A 21,568-nucleotide genomic window follows, 5' to 3' on the forward strand; every position below is an offset into this window, starting at 1 on the left:
TCTATATCTGTTTGTATTGTATATTTCTTCTTTTAATAATGATATTATTTTTCTGTTTCTTTATGTGTCTACTAATAGTTGATTAATAGACATTGTGGGTAGTACATTGTAGAAACCTCTTAGTTTTATCTTTCTCTGAAGGTTGCTTCTTTTGCAATGGCAGGCATTTAAATTACTGACAGGTCATTTGGTCAAAGGGAAGCTTGGTTTAAGGCTTTGATGGATGGGTTTACGTACATTTGCTTTTAGTACTAGGATATATCCTTTAGTTCTGGGACATGATCTTTACTCCTAAGTTGTGGTCTTAATAAGATTTCAGTGTATAACTCAAGGTGTTTTCCAGTCCTCTATCACTCTGTTTGAATTCCTAACTCTGTGTCCCAAGTGGCAGGCAGCTTCTGAAATCATCGATTAGCTCCTTTAATCTTTTAGCTTTGGTTTCTCTGTACTTCTTAGAATTTGTCGTCAGTTACGTGTAGTTCAAGAGTCAGCTAAGTATTTTAGCAGTGTATGTACTCAGATTTTGGACTTCCTCTCCTTTGCATTCCTCCATTACATGATTCCTCCTTCAATTTCTTGGAAGCCTAGGACTGCAATCATTGACTAATCCCAGCAAAACTACTGTGTTTTGATACAGCTGTATCACCTAGATAAGCACATCTGGAAACTCTCCTTAAGGGTAAAAACAAACAACCATCACAAAACAGATAAATGTGGATCTCATCCTATATAGTTTCTTTTTTCCACATGTCCTAACTCCTCTACTTACTTCCTAGTCTCCAGCATTTTCAAGCTTTTCCCCAAACATTTTCAAACAGCTTTTTAATATTTTGTCTAGCAGTTTAAATTGTTATGGGTAGAAGAGTTTTCGGACACAAGCCACTCTGCCATTACCTGAAACTAAAACTATTTTAGTATTTTTGTTACAGAGTTTGGAATGGAATTTTTACTATTATCTCAGAATTGTGGCTGAAGTCCCAAAGGTCGGTATAGTATGTACCAAATAATCTCTATATGCTCACCAGACCTAATGTGGGTAGCAGAACATCTAAATTAAGAAAGAAAATCACAAGAGAACTACTAAGAGATTGGGAGTGACTATAAGAAGGAAAAACTGGTAAATCATTTTTTGGTTGGATAGCTCCTTAGGCGATACAATTGCTGACCTATCTGTGGCCTGTTTGTACATAAAAAGGAATAGGACTAATAAGGCAGCAATTGAGTTAAAATATAACAAGTTTAAATTTGTGTCCTGCTAAGTTCAGACTGTTTAATATACTGTGTACATCATATTCGTTGAATCATGAGGATCTAAGTTAATACATGTGAAAATGAAATATTCAATGGTTTCAGACAGGAGAGAGCTTTGTTAAAACAGATTCTGGAATGGATACAACAATCTGGTTCCTACTGCAAGACCATTCAACTGAACCATAGATGCTAGGTATCTGTAGTGCTGTCAAAATACTTACTCTTTAACCATTGATTTTTATAGACAACGTTGCTCCCTTCCAATTTCCTCTCAGATTACTAGCTGCCTACTCTGTATGGAAGAATCTAGTTCTTTGACCCCTTTCTTCCATTTGGTCTTTTCTGTAATCACCCCTTACAGGAAGGGAGTTTTGAAATCTAATTATACATTGAAGTTATGCTGAAGCAGGGATCAGTATAAGCAAAAGAACAATGCCCCACTCTAAAAAATGTGAGAACACTGGGTAAACAATTTTCTTGTGCCTTCATTACAAGGGGGGCTTAGAGCTCTCTGGCCCTTGAAACAACAGGTGGTAGCAGTTAAACCAAGGCCTTGGCCAGGGTAAGTGAATGATAAGAATGAAAGAAGGCTAAAATTAAAAGACTTCAAGTATGTGACATTTATTATACTTCACATTATCTTTGATATCAATATCAAGATTTAGAAATTGCAGCCCACAGATGATTATGAAAAATGTATTTCATTTTAATGATGTCCAAACCACATATTTCTACTGTACAAGAAAAGTGATCATTGTTTGAGTGACTAGGAATATTAGGGTTCTCATGTTAAAAGGAAATGCAGTTATTGTAATCCTATGCCTAGCAGAAACCCTTTCTATTAGTGTATGCCTTGGTTCTGACAATATGGAAAATAACGTTTTGGCTTTTCTGTCATCGGAATACATTGCACAAAAAGATGTTACATACTAGTAATGCTCTATACCTTTCAAAGGTCAGATCTCTATATGGCGATGTTATATTTTATATTTTACATGTTCTCTTAGTTAGGGTACACAGACCTTGCTGTATAACTGACTTTTTTTTTTTTTTAAGTCGTCCTGTTTCATTCAGAAACAAAAACCCAGATATGTAGTACATAATAAAAAGGCAATTTTCTAGAGGTCAGAGAAAAGGTGAAATATCACATTAATGATAGTTCAGTGAAAACGTATTTTTAACCCTCCTGTCATGCATTTTAGTGCTAGTACAATTTATTTAAGCAACATGTCCTTAAAGGGAGCTGAATCGTACATCTTATGTTAAAACATTTCACCAGGCTGGTTTTATGAAAAGCTCCTGTTATTGGCTTTTAACCCTCTAAAATCCCCAATATATTAGCTTTTCCAAGTCCAAGTTCACAGTGTTTGAGCAATAATTATATAATATACTTATCCATATTTATATATTCATTTTTATGAATATTCTACTATTTTAAATCAAATTAGAAGACTGTCTTAGAAGATATTGTGTTCTCTGTACAAAAGCCAAAAATAAAACATTGAATTTTAAGAGAAGCATTTTTTCAAGAAAAGATACAATTTATTTGGAAATTTCCCAAATTAATGTATTATTTTTCTTAAAATATTGCAGCTGTACTTTTTATGAATGCTGAACATAACTTTTGGATGACCACTGGGCTTAGTGGCACATGTTATGACTAGTACTGTTTTTCCACGTCTGTTGCATTACAAAAAGCTCCAGTTGATCCTTGCGTGCAGTGTGGTTTGTCTCTTTTGAGCTCCCAGGCAACAATAACCTCTCATCATGATTACAGAGTCTCTTGCAGAAAGACGGTCCTAATCCCAGTGCTCCATCAACTCCGTAGTAATCTATTCCAATCAGTATTTGATGGATTTGACAGGCCATCTCTATCCAAGTGAGACAGAATCAGGCAGGTCAAGCAACTTAGAGGTCTGCTGCAAAATATTGGGGAAAATCTTTGTGCTACATCAAAAATTACATACACTATAATGTCTTCTGGTCTCTTCTGTTAACAGGGAACAGATATGAAAAATTTCCACATCCACAGTTCAAAATACCACCATTTTTGTCATCATTTGACAAATTCATTTAACGTTAAAAATGAAAGATAACCTGGTATTAGATTTAATCAACAGCAATATTTTAAAGTTATTAATTAAGCTAATTGTTTCAATGCATGAATTCTGCTTAGTGCTTTTTATTTTTCTAACACAGGCATAAACAAATCCCTGAATTCTGATAATCATGAATCAAGTCTCACAATTCAGTTTCCAAAGGCATACATCAATAAATAAACAAACAAATATTTATGTTTGTATAAAAGTCTTCTCCAACCCTGAAGGTTGGAAATATGTGATATTTTATGTAATATGTCACATCTGAGCATTTCATTTTAATTAGGGAAGATTAGTCTCACTTATGTTTTTCCTTTTTATATTAGCACTTACAGGAATAGAATTTAGAAACCTGTAATTTCTCAATACATATTTATTGCTATAGCCAATAATAATCATAGTAAAAACAGTGTACAAATTGTCCTCTAGAAGAGACAGAATCAAAACTTAAAATTTATAGATAATAAGCAGTGTTTCATGTTTTCATCCTACGGACAAAACTGAGCTGCGAATTTGAAGTATTTCTTAAGATAAAAAGAAGTGATGTGTAATAGTTAAACATTATCTTATTTCAGAAGCCTTTATTCTTTTTAAAATATACACCCTGGCAACTTACATGAAGTATGTTTGATTCAACTGCATTTGAAAGATTTCAACATATTCCATGCAGTGGAATGAAAACAACTTACTAAATGTACTCCGCTTTAATGTCTGATAAATGCAGGTTTAGAGAAATTTATGAAGCGATATCAGTTTAAAGTGCTTACATTTCTTGTTCTACTATTTCCTGACTTTTCCCCCCAAGAGCTCAGCTGATTACCATGACTTCACAGCAAGATTTAAATTTTTAAAAAAATCCTACTCTATCCTTCTTTGCCTTCAGGGTAGATTCTACACAGTGGCTGTCAATCTAAAAGTTTTATCTAAGATTTCAAAAAGTAGCCTCACATGTGATGTGAAAGTAGCATAACCTCAGAACACTACCGTGTTTCCCTGAAAATAAGACCTAGCCGGTCCATCAGCTCTAATGAGTCTTTTGGAGCAAAAATTTATAATATAATATAATATAATATAATATAATATAATACCCGGTCTTATATAATAGGAGCCTGGGTATAATATAATATAATATAATATAATATAATATAATATAATACCAGGTCTTACATAAGATTGGCTATAATAATAATATAATATAATATATAATATAATATAATTAATATAATATAATATAATATAATATAATATAATATAATATAATATAATATAATATAATACTGGGTCTTATATTAAAATAAGACCGGGTCTTATATTAATTTTTGCTCCAAAAAAAGCATTAGAGCTGATGGTCTGGCTAGGTCTTATTTTCGGATAAACACGGTAACAGGGATTTCCATTTTCTCAATGAGAACGTAACTCCCAGAAGCAGAATTCTTGTACAACTGTATCTTGAGTCTTCAGTGGCCACATGAGTATAAGAGTGTACATCTTAATACCAGCATCTGTTCCTATTCCTCTCCCCAGCACCAAGTGGTAGGACTTGCTTGAAATACCTAGAGGGTGGTGGGAGGGTGTCTGGTTAAAAATGCGTTGGAAGCTAACTATTTTATAGCAGTACTGAAATGGGTCTTTGTTGTCATGTACCGGCCATAACCTTTTTATATGCTAATGTCCTTTATTATTGGGTTTCTGCCCTGGGCTCATTCTCAACCAGTAGTGATTGGAGACTATTCTTAGGATTGGATCAGGTTTGGCAATTTAATCACTGGAGTACATAGCCAAATTCCCTACTGCCCATAATAAAGGAAGTAACTGGTTTTAAATGAAAGAACCCGTCATATAATAAAGGTAAAATTTAAGGAATACTAGGTAATATGTCTGGTTTGGTAAACACCAAATAGATTTTGCTGTGATTGGGTAAGTAAAAATATGTTTAAAAGCTATTTAGTAAGATACATCTAAGGCAAGCATGAGAAGCACAAAGGAAAATGCCACAGTCAACCTGTCAAAAAGATTTGGCATATTTGGCATATCCTTGTTTTCTTCTTATCTCAGGAAAAAGAATGCCTTTTAAAAAGTTTTCTTTTCTTTTCTTTTTTTTTCCCCTGGACTTTTCAGTCATCATTTTTTTTCCCCCCTGGACTTTTCAGTCATCATTTTTGTGTTTATAAATTTCGTCAAGCTTCACAGATGAAAATTGTAGAATTGTTACTGGAGCACCAGTATTGGGCTAAGGTTAGAGGTAGCACCTCACTTAGCAATTAGCCACTTAACAGATTCCTTCTACTTACTCGGAGACTGAGAGGACAACTTAGGTAGAAAACAGCCCCAAAGAAGCAGGCTAAGGTCACTGAGCTGTGTAATTCCACCCTTGACCACACATGTCATTGCAGTCCCGCAGAACCTTGAACTGTACCTGCCAGAAATCTGTATTAAAGTCCTGCACTGACTCCCACTGCCTTTCAAGAAGTTCTGTGGCTGAGCACAACCAAGATTAATATGTGCTGAAAAATAAAATGCCCTTACCACATTTTTGTCTGACCTTTGCACAGTTAAATAAAAATATTTCCTCACTGGGAGTTTTTGGCTTCATGTCAGGTTTGTAAAAGGAGAAAAAAAGAAGCCCTCACAGCATAAGGAGAAAGGGACAGTCATAAGTAAACCTTGACAAATAGTAGTAGAGAAGTGATTCCAGTCAGGTTTGTCTCCCCTTCTTCTCCTCTGCACTTGGTGTTCTACTCTGGGGCAGAATAACTGATGGAAAATTACATCTGTAGGAGACTTGAATATTGCCTTAAAATGCCAATCAGACAAGGTTGGGAGCAGACAGCAGAAGCTTTATTTCATTTTATTTTGCTCTGGAATGCTTTGTATGTCAAAGCTCTGAGGCTCTGGGTGAGTGGGAGGAAATCAGACTTGTTAAAAGTTAACCTTGAACAAAGAAAACAACAAAAGCATCATGTTGTCTGCTATCCTGAAAGCTTTTTCAGGGACCCAGCTAAAACAATTGCCATGAAGTATGTGGGTAACACAAATGCAAAGACTTCCCTTACTTTGTCGCCTCTCACAAAGGTTCTTCATAGTCCATTTATTTCTCCTCCTCCTCCTTCTCCTCCTCCTTTTTCTCCTTCCAAATTGCCTCAGGGTAGCAATACCTGCTAGTAGCAAGAGACTCACATTCCCTTTGTCTTGTGAACACAGGGAAAGCTTTAAGAGCTAAGCTGGGTCCACCAGTGGCCAGGCTGCTCCCTTCTGTCCAATCTTTCATCTGTGGAACTTTGGGGGACTCTACTGTCACTTTCTTCTGGGGGTGATTTTAGAAAAAGAATAAGCAATGCATGTAGGTCACCATGTGTGGAAGCCATGAGGAGAGAGGGAAACAGACTGTTGATCTGAGAGAATGTAGCTCTGAGAGGGGCCAGATAGGAGGGCTGGGGTTGGTTTCATGAGGCAATGGGGAATCCTACTGTGTGGTGGGGTAGGAGTTTAGACTCTGTCTAGCCTGCGGACCTAATGTTGGATATGTGTAGGAATATTGCTTGATCACAGGAAGCAGAAGCCAGGATGTGGCCCACAGTCAATAAGGAGATTGGGGGAGGGAGAAGCAAGAAGTACTTAACAATGTTAACAGCAAAAGCAATCTCATTTTGAATAGAAAAGCTTTCAACTTGTTTTGACTATTAGAAGAAAGCCAAATAAGGAAAATAAATTTTAGTTCATTTTTTCCCTTTTCTTTCTTTCTTTCTTTCTTTCTTTCTTTCTTTCTTTCTTTCTTTCTTTCTTTCTTTCTTTCTTTCTTTCTTTCTTTCTTTCTTTCTTTCTTCCTTCCTTCCTTCCTTCCTTCCTTCCTTCCTTCCTCTCTCTTTTTCCCTCCCTCCTTCTCTCCCTCCTTCCCTTCTTTTTTCCTTCCCTCCCTCCCTCTCTTTCTTTCCTTCTTCCCTTCCTTCCTTCCTTCCTACTTTTATAAGTAATAGAGAATAAAGTTGAATATATTTGACCTTCAGAAATTTAAGTCATTGTCCAGTTCTAATGGGAATTTACTTTTTTAAAACATGGAAGTTTTGGTGATCCAATTTAGTTGGCTATTTGATGTTTCTATGCGTGTGTGTCTTTGTTTTCCCAACAGAGTAATCATAGCATGATTTAGTTGAAAATTATTTTTTGCTGTGAAATATCCCTGGGACCATTTGGTGAGACCTGAGAATAAAAGATGTGATGAGATAAGTACTTCCCTGGTGTTGGCGTATCTAAAGGGTCAAATTAGCTATCCTGTCAGAAGAAAAATGGAAGCTGTAGCCATAAAACATTATTCCAGCAGCAATCTGAAGGGTCCTTTGATATATTAAGATCGTTAATAATAAGATGTCCTCCATTTCTTTTTGGGTTTTTAGGTAATATGAGGATTATTTGATTTGAAAAAAAAAAAAAATTCTTGTGGATAGTTGTTTACTAAATTAAGTTTGGCATTTTGTGGAAGTATTCTTCTTAATCATTAAAATAATTCACATTGCCAACACAGCTTTTAAAGATTAAATTGAACGTACTTTGGGCTAATTAACAAGAAAAATTACTTCATAGCCTGGAAATAGAGATTCTTCTGTTTTTTTGTGTTTTTTTTTCTTTTCAAACCTGGACGTCTTTTCAAAAGGAATGGTTCTGTTAGCTTGGGTCAGTATATTCTCCTTATTTTTTTCCCCACGGGGAAACATTAATCAGATTCTAATTACTGTCTTCAGCTTGTCAGGAGGTGAATGGAACTTTCATGAAGAGTCTAAGAGAATTTGTAATCTCTAGCATGGGGAATTGAATAAACACATTAAATGTGGAAAGTCAGTCACCAGGGTAATAGGCTAGGAAGAGCATTTAACTACATTCTGCTAAAAATAATATATTTTTTAGGAGCTCAAAGAGACATGGTAGGGCTTTAGCCAAACTACCTGCATTTCTTTTTGCCTCAGAATTTGGGCTTTTAATATACGAGTATATAGAGACTATCAGTTTTACATAAAGTTCAGAGAAAAATTAATGTTTATCACAATTCAACAAAATACAGTCTTTAAAAGTAATATATTATTAAGACGAATAAAACTGCAAACTTACACTAATGTATCTCTTTCCACTTGATGAGGTATAGGTTGAGTCAGTCCCATTCAGATGTGTTTTTTTTTGTAAGTTATTTCTTTTAAGATAGAAAATTATTCATTTTTATAGGTCATTGAGAATGTCAGCAAGTGCATCATGACTGTAAGACAGTTCTGCATATTTTTAGATCAAACATTAACCTGAAATTATGGAGAAATTTCTCACTGATGATATAAGTTAACATTCATACCACATTAAAAAAATTGAAGCTTGAATGTTATTAACTTGAGAAATAGTAGCAAATGAACCCTCAATTTCCTCCTCGGTTATAGATAATTTAGAAACATATTCATTCATATGCTGGATATAGTTTGTATGTTGCCCCAAACCATTATTATTGATTTCCTTCACTAATATGGAGAGGAAATCACTAATATCAGAGAGTGAAATCTTAGATGATTGAAGCATTTGCATCACAGCTCAGTCTTTTTAAGAAACCTTATTATATTACATATCAAATTAAAAGCTTTGCTATTTCATCCCTTATCTTATAAGTTGAAACTATTTAAGATATTGCTGTATTGCTGAGGCATACCACTTGATCAAGCCAACTGAAAGTATGGGCATGGTACTTACCAGCATGATCATGTACATGAAGAAATGTTTTTGTCACTTGCTATAGGAATACCTTGGAGATATTGCGGGTTCAATTCTAGATCCCTGCAATAGAGTCAATATTGAAATAAAGCAAGTCACACACATTTTTTGGTTTCCCAGTGCATATAAAAGTTATGTTTACAGTATACTGTAGTCTATTAAGTGTGCAATAGTTATATGTCTAACAAACATGTGCATACCTTAATTAAAACATACTTTGTTGCAAAAAATGCTAACCGTCATCTGAGCCTTCATCAAATTGTAATGTTTTTTGCTGGTGGAGGGTCTTGCCATGATGTTTATCGTGACTGCTCAGGGTCATGGTCACTGACAGTTAGGGTGGCTATGGCAATTTCTTAAGACAACAATGGAGTTTGCCACATTGATTAACTCTTTCATGAGCAGTTTCTCTGTAGCATGAGATGTTGTTTGATAGCATTTTACCCACAGTAGAACTTCTTTCAAAATTGGAATCAGTCCTCTGAAACCCTTCTGGCTCTTAATCAACTAAGTTTATATAATTTTCTAGATCCTTTGTTGTCATTTCAATAATCTTGCCAGCATCTTCATCAGAAGTCAATTCCATCTCAAGAAACCACTTTCTTTGCTCATCCCTAAGATACAACTTCTCATTCAGTAAAGTTTTATCATGCAGTTGCAGCAATTCAGTCACATCTTCAGACTCCACTTCTAATTTTAGTTCTCTTGCTTTTTCATCACTTCTGCAGTTATTTCCTCCACCGAAGTCTTGAACTCCTCAAAGTCATCCATGAGGGTTGGAATCAACTTCTTCCAAACTCCTGTAATGCTGATATTTTGACCTCTTCCCATGAATCATGCATGTTCTTAATGGCATCTAGAACACTGAATCCTTTCCAGAAATGCTTCAATTTACTTTGCTGAGATGATCCATCAGAGGAATCACTATCTGTGGAAGCTATTTCCTTAATGTATTTCTTAAATAATAAGACGTGAAAGTAAAAAAATCACTCCTTGATTTATAGGGTGCAGAACAGCTGTTGTGTTAACAAGCATGAAAATGACATTACTGTGTTTCCCCAAAATTAAGACCTAGCCAGACCATCAGCTCTAAGGCATCTTTTGGAGCAAAAATTAATACAAGATCTGGTATTATATTATATTATATTATATTATATTATATTATATTATATTATATTATATTATATTATATTATATTATACCCAGTCTTATATAAGACCAGGCCTTATATTAATTTTTGCTCCAAAATACACATTAGAGCTGATGGTCCCGCTAGGTCTTAGTTTCAAGGAAACACGGTAATCTTGTTGTACATCTCCATCGGAACTCATTGGTGGTCATTGCATTGTCATTAAGCAATAATATTTTGAAAGGAATCTTTTTTTTCTGAGCAGTAGGTCTCAACAGTGGGCTTAAAATATTCAGCAAGCCATGTTGTAAACAGATGTACCCTCATCCAAGTGTTGTTGTTGCATGTATAGAGCACAGGCAAGTAGATTTAGCATAATTCTTAAGGGCCCTAGAATTTTTGAAATGGTAAATGAATATTGGCTTCAAATTAAAGTCACCAGCTATATTAGCCCCTAATGGGAGAGTCAGCCTGTCCTTTGAAGCAGGCACTGATTTCCCTTCTCTAGCTATGAAATTTCCAAATGGCATTTTTTATAACATAAAGCTGTTTCATCTCCACTGAAAATCTGTAGTTTAGTGTAGTGACCTTTATTAATTATGTTAGCTAGGTTTTCTGGATAAGTTGCTGCAGCTTCTGTATCTGTACTTGTTGCTTCACTTTCCACTTTTATGTTATAGAGATAGCTTCTTTCCTTAAACATCATGAACCAATCTCTGCTAGCTTCAAACTTGTCTTCTGCAACCATCTCATTTCTCTCAGGCTTTGTAGAGTTAAAGAGAGTTAGGGCTTTGCTCTGGATTAGTCTTTGGCTTAAGATAATTTTGTGGCTGTTTGATCTTCTAAAACTCAGCAACAAGGCTGTTTTGCTTTCTTATCGTGTGTTTATTCACTGGAACAGCACTTTGAATTACCCTCAAGAACTTTTCCTTTGAATTCACAACTCGGCTAACTGTTTGACCCAAAAGCCTGCTTTTCCACCTATCTCTTCTTTTGCCATGCCTTCCTCACTAAGCTTAATCATTTTTAGCTTTTTATTTAAAGTGAGGGACGTGCAACTCTTCATCTCACTTGAACACTTAGAGGCCATTGTAGGGTTATTAATTGGCCTGATTTCAATATTGTTGTGTGTCAGGGAATAGGGACAGAGAGGAACAGAGATGGGGAAACAGCCAGTCGGTGGAGCAGTCAGAACACACACAACACTTATCAGTTAAGTTTGCTTTCTCATATGGGTGAGGTTTGTGTCACCCTAAAACAATCATAACAATCATCAAAGAGCAATGATCACAGATGACCATAAAAATACAATAATAATAAAAATTTTGAAATATTGTGAGAATTACCAAATTGTTACATGAAGTGAGGAAATGCTGTTGGAAAAATGGTGTCGATAGACATGCTCGATGCAGTGTTACCACAAACCTTCAATTTGTAAAAAATACTATATTTTTGAAGTTCAATAAGGGGATGTGCAATAAAACAGGGTATGTCTGTACTCATTTCAAACACTCTTGAGTGTACCATTCTCCTTGGCTGATCCATAATTCAGTGTTGACGCATAACTTTTGTTGTTGTTTGTTATTTTGGACAGTCTCTAAAAGTGTATATTAAATGAGTTTGGTTTTATCATCTTCTAATTTCACCATTGTTCAATACTAAACTAACATATGAAGGCGTATATTGTTTACTAAAACAGTAACATAGTGTAGGGATTGACATTCAACACAGTCTTATATTATTCATTGAACAACACCTGGCTTTGTTATCATATAACTGCTTCGTGAGCACTGATTTCAGTGCACATTTCATAATTTACATCACGACTTATAATAACATTGTTAGTTAAAAAAAAGTCTTCTTCCATAGTATGGACTTTTGGTAATATTTAAAAAATTGTTTGCCACGTACTTCTTCCCTATATTTACCACACTTATACCAAGAGCTCTTGTTTTGAGTTAAAGGCACTTGAAAAACAGCAAATAAAAGAAAAATACTCCACACTCTTCTTAAAAGCAAGAGCTGCAATTCCTGTATGAAAGATCTCTTCCTTACACCAAAATGCAAGTAACATTCTTATCAGGGATGAGATGCTGACACTGAGAGAATGAACATTAATGGTTCCATCCAACTGTGAGATATCTAGCAGTATGGTTTTCAACATTTTAAGCAAGTGATAGTATGTGACATACCACAGTCATTTAAGGTAGGAATCTTGCCAGTATTCCAATCTGCTTTCTTTCAGAGGAGGATCTTTTTCATTTCATTTGTAGGTGGCTTTGCTTTTTCATATTCTTATAGGCAGCACAACTTCGGATGGTGTCCCTATAGTTTTGATTGCTTTTCTCTTCCTTTAGTGACAGAAGCCATACATTTCACATTATAAAACTATTTTTAGGATTTGTTATGTAAAAATTCAGTTGTTGACTAGAAAGTTTACTATGTTGTGCTAGGAAAATTTGGGGGAAAGCCTACATGATTTCATTCCTTCAAATAGGGCTTAAGGTGCTAAGTACTAGTTGCTTATGAGAGTAGTGAGCAATACAATCCTTGGAGAAGTTTTATATATATATAAAACTACATTTTTTATCATGAACCCATTAGCTAAAAAGTAAAATAAACTAGAGCTGGAACCATTGGTGCCATTTCCCTTTGCAGTTACTCCCACACTGTGGTTTTTTTAGGTTCTTCTGAGTAAGACTCTCTATGGTAACATGGCCCAGCTTTTCCCAGAATGGTTGAGGGGAGCTCCCAAACCTCTGTTTTAATTAAAATGAAGCAGCAGTATTGCTGTTCCAACGTGGCCCTGTAGGAGTTTAGAACATGCTGCCCCCAAATATGCTGCTCTGGCATATTGACTGTTTTGAGTTAAAGGCACTTAAAAAACAACAAATAAAAGAAAAATACTCCACACTCCCCGCTTCTTAAAAGCAAGAGATGAAATTCCTATATGAAAGATCTCTTCCTTACACCAAAATGCAAGTAACATTCTTATCATCAGGGACGAGATGCTGACACTGAGAGAATTCTATACAGTCAGACCTTGTTAAAATCATTCTTATCTTCCTTAAGCCTCTCCACATAGTTTAGTCACTTTTCCACAACTCCCTCTCTTTGTTCAATCTAATATAAAAGCAAATAGGTTTTGCTATTTCTTTAGGTCTTTATTTCTTATGAGGGCTCCTGTGTCAAGTAAAACTTGTATTAAATACATTTATATGCTTTTCTCCTGTTGTCTGGCTGAGGTCAATTTAATTCTTAGCCTCAGCCAAAATGACGTAAAGGTTTTTCTCTCCCACAGCCCCAATTTTATTGTGGGAAGATTGTGTACAAATGTACAAAAATGTCATAAACCCTGGATTGAGTACTTGAGTTAGTTCAAAATCCAGTTTGATTATTTACTGTTAATTTGAATGTCTCATCTCTTTATATTTACAATGACTGTGATCATACTTATCTCAGTGGGTAGTTATAAGCATCAATTATGAAATAAATTTCACCCCACTCTTGCCCCACACATGCTCTAAGAAGCTTGGTTTGCTGAAAAGAGCTAAGCTGACATGGACTTGTAATTCATCCTGTGAATATATTTATTTGTCTTTATTTTACCAAGAATTCCGTGAGAAAGCTGCAAAAATAAATACCACATGACATTTAATTTAGGTTTATGACACTAATGTTACCAATGTAAGGATGAGATTGCTTAAATAAATTGAAGTTAGAGCAATAACAAAGTTTTCAGCTGACAGGGACATGTTGATTTAAGAAGGCAGCATGTTTTTAGCTGGAGAGGACATTAGAGAATGTAGTATTTAACTCACTTATGTTACAAATAAAGAAACTGAGGCCAGGAATGTTTATTGACTTGTATTTTAGTGTCATTCCACAAGTCAGTGGGAGGCCAGTCCTAACATAGTCTCTCTTGGGTGCCAGTTTAACTCAGTGTCCTTCAGTTGTGACTGTTATGGAAGGCCTGTCTAGGGAAAAAGTTAGAGATGCTTAACTGGAAAAAAGTTAAAGAGATGCTGTAACTTGTAGTCTCTTTGAAAGATAAATCAAAATTGCCACTTGAATAATGAAATACGCTTTTGAATTTAGTAAAAATCTATTTCATTTTCATTTAGTTATCACTTTTTTGTGGAAGAGACATTTAATTCTTTTTTCTTATTTATTTATTTAATTTTTTTTAGCGGTTGCAATAGGTTTTATTTATTTATTTATTTATTTATTTATTTATTTATTTATTTATTTATTTGGAAGGCATGTGATTTTCATTTATTGTTGCAGAGGTTTGTAAACTTGCCAGCTAATTTTGATTAGAATATTATGAAAATCAGTTTGCATTCTTTTTTTGACATTCAATATTATTTTGTATTAATTTCAGGTGTACAGCATAATGGCTAAACATTTATGTAATTTAAGAAATGATCTCTCTGACTATTCTGGTACCCAGCTGGCACTATACATAGTTATTACCACATTATTGACTTTATTCCCTGTGCTTTACTTTACATCCTCATGACTATTTTGTAGCTACCAATCTGTACTTCTTAATTCCTTCACCTTTTCACCCTGTCCCACAACCTCTCTCATTTATCACCTTACCAAACCTAGTACCCATCTGATGCCATATATAGTTATTACAATATTATTGACTATATTCCTATGCTATACCCTACATCCCCATAATTACTTTGTAATAACCAATTTGTACTTAATCCTGTCCCCTTTTTTCACTCACTCCCCCTAACCCCCTCGTATCTGGCAATCATCAAAATGTTTTCTGTATCTATGAGTTTGTTTCTGTTTTATTTGTTTATTTTGTTCTTTAGATTCCACATGTAAGCAAACTCACATTGCATCTGTCTTTCTTTGTCTGACACTCCATTCAGCACAACACCCTCCAGGTCCACCCATGGCACCATAGATGGCAGGAACACATTTCCTTCCATGGCCGTGTAATATTCCATTGTGTATATGTACCACTTCCTCTTTATCCATTCATCCATCAATGGATACCCAGGCTGCCTCCATGTGTTGGCCATTGTAAACAATGCTGCAGTGAACATATGGATGCACGTGTCCCCTCTAAGTATCATATTGAGTTTCTTCAGATAAATACTCAGAAGTGGGATTACTGGGTCTTTCTTTCTTATTTTAAAGTCTATTTTGTCTGGTATAAGGATTGCTACCCCAGTTTTTATTTTTTTAGTTTTTCATTTCCATTTTCATGAAATATATTTTTCCATCCCTTTACTTTGCATCTGTTTGTGTCTTTCAATCTGAAGTGAGTCTCTTGTAGGCAGCATATGTGAGGGTTGTGTTTCTTATACATTCATCTGTCCTATGTCTTTTGATTGGAGAATTTAATCCATTTACATTTCAGGTAATTGTCAGTAGATATGTAGCTATTGCCCTTTTATTATTCATAGTTTGATATTTTTTTTCCATGTTGAAGAAGTCTCTCTAACATTCCTTGTAATACTGGTTTGGTGGTGATGAACTCCTTTAGCTTTTTCTTGTCTGGGAAGCTCTTTATCTGTCCTTTGATTTTAAATGATAGCTTTGCTCTCATTTAAGAGTACCCTTGGTTGTAGGTCCTTGCTTTTCCTCACTTTGAATATTTTGTGTCTATCTCTTCTGGCCTGCGAAGTTTCTGTTGAGAAATCAGCTGACAATCTTCTGAGAACTCCCTTGTAAGTTACAAGTTGCCTTTCTCTTGCTGCTTTTAGGATTCTCTCTTTGTTTCTAACCTTTGCCATTTTAATATGTGTCTTGGTATAGGCCTGTTTGGGTTCATCTTGTTTGAGAATCTCTGTGCTTCCTAGACTTGTATGTCTATTTCCTTCACCAAGTTAGAAAACTTTTCAGTCATTATTTCTTCAAATAGGTTTTCAATTCCTTACTCACTCTCCTTCTGACACCCTGTGATGCAAATGTTAGTACACTTGATGTTGGTCTTGAGGTCTCTTAAACTGTCCTCATTTCTTAAAAAAATTATTTTTTCTTTTTGCTGTTCCAATTGGGTGTTTTCTGCTACCTTGTCTTCCAAATGACTGATTTGTTTCTCCTTCATCTAGTCCACTAATGATTTCTTCTGGTGCATTCTTCATTTCAGTTATTGTATTTTTCACTTCTGACTGGTTCTCCTTTATGGTTTCCATGTCCTTTTTTTATGCTTGCTATCTCTTAGCTGAACTTCTCACTAAGTTCCTTGAGCATCCTTATAACCATTGTTTTGAACTCTGTATCTTGTAGGTTGGTTATGTCCATTTAATTTAGTTATTTTTCTGGAGTTTTCTCCTGTTCTTTCATTTGGGATGTATTTCTTTGTTTTGTCATTTTGGCTGCTTCTCTGTGTTTGTTTCTATGTATTAGGTAGATCTGCTACATCTCCCAGTCTTGGCTGGGTAGCCTTATGTAGTAGGTGCCCTGTCGGGTCCAGTGGCACAGTCTCCCTGGTCACCTGCTCCAGGTGGTCCAGGAGTGTCCTTAGTTGTGGTTTGTGTGTGTCTTCCTGTTCATGTGTCCTCCTGTTATAGTTTAGCCTTGATTGCTATTGACACATTAGTGGAATTGACCCTCAGGCTTACTGGCTGTGGGCTTTGGCCACATCCACAGCTTACAGGCTTCTGTGGGGGGAGGGGGTTTTACCCCATGGATTTGAATTTGCCCCAGGTGGCTCTGCTTCCTATTGAGACCGCCCTTTGAGTGTGCTGCTTGTGGGGCTAGTTGGGTGGTGCTCTGTTATGGTCTGAAGCCAACCTCCAAGTATATTGGTTTTGGGGCCTTATCCAAGGGACTCTGGTATAGGCCCAGATCATCCACTGCCTGTGACAAGCTGAGGACTATCTAGTAGGAGCTACAAAGCAATCCATGGTTGTTTGCTTCCTGTGCTAAACCTGTAGGCATCTGGGAGAGGCCATGCTGCAAACTGAGGATGGCTACCACCAGTACTATGGCCTGGGTTAGGTCTGCAAATACCCAGGACACCCCAAGGCCTGCTGTACCTGTCAGCTCCTGTAAGGTTCATCCACTGCTAAATCTTCATGTGGTACTAGAGTTGGGTGAGACAGGGCCTCAGGGAGTCACTAGAATGGGAAGAGTTTTGTTCACCATGTTAATACAGATTATGTTTTAGTGCCAGTTCTGAGCCTAGAGCAACTCAGCAAATGTCTCAGAGCCCACCGAGGCCAGCAGTCACCTGCGTGGGGCCCATGGACTCTGATAGTTTTCCAAGAAAGAGTGCAATGAGGGTGGAGAAAATGTCTCCAGCATTGTGGGAATTGGGTGGGGCAGCATCCTGGGGAGTCAGCACGGTGGAGCAGGGGAGCTCACCATGATAATTCAGATTCAGATTTGGGTATGGGTGGAGGGCTCCACACAGGAAAGATGGCACCCACCTGTGACCTGCATGGGAGCAGGACACTACACAGGGAAAATGGCAACTTTCTTCTAGCTCTCTGCCCCAAAGCCACACTCCTCAGTCTGCCCCCTGTATGCCTCTGATGCCCTCTGGTACTGTCCTTCCACCAAAGCCTAGGATGAGTGCCTGTGAGTGAGTGAGTCTGTGTGTGGGCCATTTAAGGGGGTTCCTGCAGCCTCCTATCCCAACCTGATGGTCAGAATCCCCACTGTTTTTCACACCCAGCTGTTGTGGGGGATCCTCTTCCCAGCACCAGTACTCTGAACTGGTGAGCCTGATATGGGGCTGGGATCCCTCACTTCTCTGGGGGGAAACCACCGTAGCCGAGATATCCCTCCTGATGCTCAACTGTGACATGGAAGTTCTATTCCAGCCCATTTCTCATCTCTGCCCCTCTTACCAGTCTCAACGTGGCCTCTTCTTTATATCCTTAGTTATAAAATCTTTGTTCAGCTGGATTTCAGATGGTTCTCCAGGTTAATTGTTCTATAATTTAGTTGTAATTTTAATGTGTTCACAAAAGGAAGCAGGCAGTGTTTATCTACTCCACCAGCTTGGATCTCCTTCTGAGACATTTGTTATCACATATTTACCTGCTCTCCCACACTTTCCAGCCATTGCACATGGGAAGTACCAAATGATTGGTTTGGCCAATAGATTCGGGCAGTGACATGTATCACCTCTAGGCAGAGGCATTAAAAAGCCCCACAGAGAGCCTTCCAGCTTACTTCCTCTCTGTGGAGATCTAGAAGGCACATGAAGCTTCATGATGTAAACAGACTTTCATACTGCTTGGTATGTGCTTCCCCAGAGGGCCATGTGACTCGTGCAGATTTTGCAGAAGTGAGAAATAATCCACTGAAATTTTAGGATTTGGGTATTACTGCAATCCCTACTCTAATCTGACCTATGCAATTTTATTTCATTTTTATTATTATAGAAAGTTATATTAATTCAGTAAAGAAAAAAAAAATACAACAACCACAACCCCACCATTAAGAAACCATCACTTGAAAAATTTTGGTGAATTTTTGGCCATAAACACATATTCAATATAGCATATTGAATATAATATTGGTATATTATATACATATAATATTAAACAGATAATATGAAATATCACACAAAATATTCATGTTATATAACAAGAATTATGATATTAACATTGATTTATCATAAATGTTAACTAAAAGCCTTACATGAATTATCTCAATTGAAATCTTACAAATGCCCTATAAATTTGGAATTTTCTCAACCCCATTTTATAGATGAGGAAACTGAATTTCAGAAAGGTTAAAGTAACATCCTAAAGGTTACATAACCAGTAAATGATACAACCAAACTGGAATTTATGAATCTAACTCTAAACTGGGGTTTTAGCTACAAAACTATATTGCTTTCAAACTAGGATCATATTATACATATAATTTCAGTCTGATTGGTTTATTTAAACTACATATCATAAATGTTTCTAATGGTAATTTATTCTCTTTTTAAATTGTCTGTTACTGCTATATTATTAAATAATTAATTGGTCACTCTTCTATTATTGGATTCTTGGATTCTTTTTTTGTGTGTATCATCATCAACAATAAAGCTACATATTTGAAACTAAATCTTTGCATACATATATGATTGTTTTCTTAGGATAAATTCTGATATGTTAGATTTGAGAAACATGTTTTTATGATTTTCTTTAAATTATTGCCAAATACGTTGCACAAAATTTCTTATCAATTCAAATTCCATCTGTCCCATATAGGAGTGCATGTTTCCCCAAAACCTCACCAACACATTAGCTTTTTTAATTTTGCATTTTTAAATTATTTTCTGAAGTTGAATATTTTTCTAATACTAATAAGCTTTTATATTCCTTTCTTAATTTCATATATATATATACGTTCTTCACCCACTTTTTAGTTTAGAGGTTAAGATATATTCTGAAAAGAATTATTCATGTCATGCTATTATGGCAAGCCCTACCAGGACAAAATAGCCTTTGAAGCTACAATATGTATCAAGTTTCTTACGGTTATATAAACCACTTAGCTCTTGAATTTGTGGAATTTTAATGTTTTAATTTATATTTGTGGAAATTGCAAAAAAAGACTGTCTGTTTTACAGAGCTTTATGCTTGAAGCACTCTCTAGTTTTATGACCTTGACCAAAAAAATTATGTCTCCTCTAATTCAGGGTTTGCTATGATTATAAAACACAGGTGATACCTTCATGAAGTACCTTGAAGGGCTATTTAGAGCAACAGTAGAGATAACACCTCTACAACCAGTTTTACAGTTTGGACAGTATGACTATAAATTTTAAGCTATGCTTTCCATGTAATATATTTTTCTTAGTTATAAAAAAGTCTAAATAATTTAGTGAAAGTGGACAATTTGGGGTGGATGAAGGATATAAACAAACACCAAACGTCTGGGAGAACACTGGGTAGAAAAGTAACACGTATAATATTTAAATTTATGTAAGATTTACTTTTTCCTCAATTGTATTGTCATTTTTATTGCACTCTTCCATGTTAAGTCTGTATATTTGCACACACATTCTCTCTCTCACACACACGCGCGTACTCAGAAAGAATAACTGTAATTCAGTAGTACCAAAAATGTCCTCTCTTTTTGGCAAAAACAAAAGACATTTTTTTGCTATGATTATGCTAAAAAGCTAGAGCTTTAAAATCAAACATGCCATTTTAAGTAACTATAAAATTATGTGAAAGGATGTAGGCAGCTAGACTTATAATTTTGGCAACGACGACAATTTGCGCCGATTAACTGTAAATGTCAGGTATTACATGGCCTCACATATTGTACTAAATGTATACTTGGCTTTTAGAACACTTCTATCTAAACAAAGGCATATTTTAGTATGTCAGAGGAAGAGTTTTTCTTTCTTATTTTTCAGCTTTATTGAGATCTAATTGAGACATGACGTATAAATTTAAGGTGTGCAATGTGATGATTTGATACACTTTTATACTGTGACATAATTACAGTAAGATTGGTTAACGCCTCTATCACTTCACATAATTATCATTTTATTTTTGAGGTGAGAACATTTAAGATACACTCTATTAGCATCTAGCAAATATTTAATACAGTATTAACCATAGTCACCATGCTGCATATTATATCTATAGATGTAGAACTTACTCATAACTGGAAGTTTGTACCCTTATGACCAGCATCTCTCCATTTATCTCATCCTGCATCCCTGGTAACCGCCGTTCTGCTCTCTGTTTCTATGAGTTCAGCCTTGTAGATTCCACACATAAGTGATATCATACAGTATTTCTTTCTATAACTGACTTCTTTTACTTAGCGTAATATTCTTGAGGTCCATCCATGTTGCAAATGGCATGATTTCCTTCTTTCTCATGGATGAATAGTATTCCACTGTGTGTATGTGTGTGTGTGTGTGACCAAGATATAGAAGTAGCCTTTTTGTCCATCTGCAGATGAATGGGTAAGAATAACAGTAATAAAATCTATATCTCAACATACATAGCATTATACAGTATACATAAGAGTATTGTGAACCTTTGGAAGATTATTGTGTCATGTTTCCTTGGTTTTTCATGTTCCTTGAAGTCTTGCATCGCAGTCTTCATATTTAAAGCAGCAGTCACCTTCTCCAGTCCTGACTGACTGCCTTTGGGAGAGAATACGCTCAGGATTCTGAGGCTTTCTCAGACCTTTCTCTGTGCCTGTTCCACATTACTTACTCCCGTTCCTGATAAAATTCTTAAGTTTTTATGCCTTCCCTCAATCCTATAACTCACTAGGCTGGGTGCTGACAGCTTCCTTTTTGCTTTTCCAAGGGTGGAGCTAAAACTGAAGTTTGTGGTTTCTCTCTGGCTTGCAGATTTGGGCTGATATTTGTGTGCTCACTAGCCATCTGCCAAATATT

At 35.9% G+C, this 21,568-nt stretch overlaps 1 long non-coding RNA gene across 2 annotated transcripts in view; it reads right to left on the reverse strand.

The window, feature by feature from the left end:
• The window catches only part of LOC141570666 (uncharacterized), a 48,776-nt gene that overhangs the window by 20,216 nt on the left and 6,992 nt on the right, over positions 1-21,568 (reverse strand). Inside the window, exon 2 of one of the 2 annotated variants that reach the window (XR_012494956.1) lies at positions 9,069-9,152. The exons of the other annotated variant lie outside the window; for it this stretch is intronic. This is a non-coding gene — a long non-coding RNA (uncharacterized LOC141570666). The remainder of the gene's footprint in view (positions 1-9,068; positions 9,153-21,568) is intronic. 2 annotated transcript variants of the gene reach the window in all.

The sequence above is a fragment of the Rhinolophus sinicus genome, linkage group LG03 (assembly GCF_036562045.2).
Source record: "Rhinolophus sinicus isolate RSC01 linkage group LG03, ASM3656204v1, whole genome shotgun sequence".
Classification (NCBI taxonomy): domain Eukaryota; kingdom Metazoa; phylum Chordata; class Mammalia; order Chiroptera; family Rhinolophidae; genus Rhinolophus; species Rhinolophus sinicus.